The 1,538-nt window shown below is 29.3% G+C and overlaps 1 long non-coding RNA gene across 1 annotated transcript; it reads right to left on the reverse strand.

The window, feature by feature from the left end:
- Nucleotides 1–727, reverse strand: LOC140803528 (uncharacterized). Its single transcript, XR_012111896.1, has 4 exons — nucleotides 624–727; nucleotides 352–414; nucleotides 154–244; nucleotides 1–49 (listed from the first exon to the last, which is right to left on the reverse strand). It is a non-coding gene; the product is annotated as an uncharacterized lncRNA (long non-coding RNA).
- Nucleotides 728–1,538: the final 811 nt, after the last annotated feature.

The raw sequence follows: 1,538 nt of genomic DNA on the forward strand, positions 1-1,538 counted from the left end.
TGAAGTAAAATTCATCTGGGTTCCTCAATGCTGCTTTTTCCATAAGTTTCTGTTATAAACACGCAGAAGCGACTTACCATAAAATAAGAACTCGCCAAATTTCGTTCATAAAATGCTACCAAAACCAACAAGACGCAGGGTAGGAGAAATTACCAGTAAAGTCTGCTCCTTCTGGTGATAGGCTCGTGCACGAATGACATAATCTTTATGTTTTTCGAGCAGCCCAAATTTCCTTCTCAAATGCCTGGTACACACAACAAATCATCAATTGAGTGAACCGGAAATATACGTCAAAATATTTCAAAACGGGCAATAAAGAAATTAATGGCCCCAAAAAATAATCACACTTACGGCTGAGCGCGCTCCTTGTGAGCTTTTCTTGGAATAGCATTCCTTAAAGACGACATCTTTATGCTAGAAAAAAAAATTCACAGAAATTTAAAATCAATTTACGCACTTCAGAAAGGCAAAAACCACTACGGAAAACATAAAGGGCTAACAAAAATCTTGAGTTGAAATAATTTAACCGTGAAACAGCGAAGATTATCGGTGCAGAAAAAAACAACGGATTTCTTTCGTATTTACACCAAATTCAAAATAATTATTAAGCACAGAAGACTCACCTGTGGAAAGCGGTGAAGGCTTAGGGTTTAAAGGAGACACCAATGCAGAGAATCTTGATTTGATGAAAAGTATTTTATATTGTGGAAAAAAAATTATTCTAAATTAACTAAAATTCAATCATACAAATTGGCTTCCGGATTGAGTGCAAAAACTTATGTGAGACGATATCATGAATCGTATTTTGTTAGATGGATCTCTTATTTAGATCTTTCATGAAAAATATTACTTTTTATGCTAACTAAGAGTATTATTTTTTATTGTTAATATCGGTAGGGTTGACCCGTCTCACAGATAAAGATTCGTGAGATCGTCTCACAAGAGACCTAATCCTGATTGAGTATACAAATACACACACAACACACAAAATTATGATATCACAGAAATAAAAAAACAAAATCTTGATATTATATTAAAAAATTTATAAATAATTTTTATATGATTTTATTATAATTAACTAGAATAATTACTTAAATATGATAGTATTTTATTATTTCAAATTTATGAAATTGTTAGACATGATATCATATTTTAAAAGATTAAATTGGTTTATAAACATAAAGAAATATTTATTAGCATATGATAATTATAGACGAACCACAAATTTTATAAAAATAGGCTTTGGTGATATTTTTTATTAAAAAAATATAATATTTTATCATTTGTTTGAGCTGATTTTTGTTACATAAAAATTAGATAATGACATTAAATTTAATTACTTAATGTCTCTTAATGTTTAATAATATTAATATCATTGTGCATGCAATTATTTGATTATAGTTTCAGTAATTTTTAGATTAAACTATGAAGATTAATATTGAAAATATTAATGATTCTTTTGTTATAGTTTGGAATTATTATTTAGATAATGAAAAGGGTAAGGCGACGGTTTCGCGATCCGTCACCGGAGGCTGCGT

The sequence above is a fragment of the Primulina eburnea genome, chromosome 10 (genome assembly GCF_022965805.1).
Source record: "Primulina eburnea isolate SZY01 chromosome 10, ASM2296580v1, whole genome shotgun sequence".
In the NCBI taxonomy this organism is placed as follows: domain Eukaryota; kingdom Viridiplantae; phylum Streptophyta; class Magnoliopsida; order Lamiales; family Gesneriaceae; genus Primulina; species Primulina eburnea.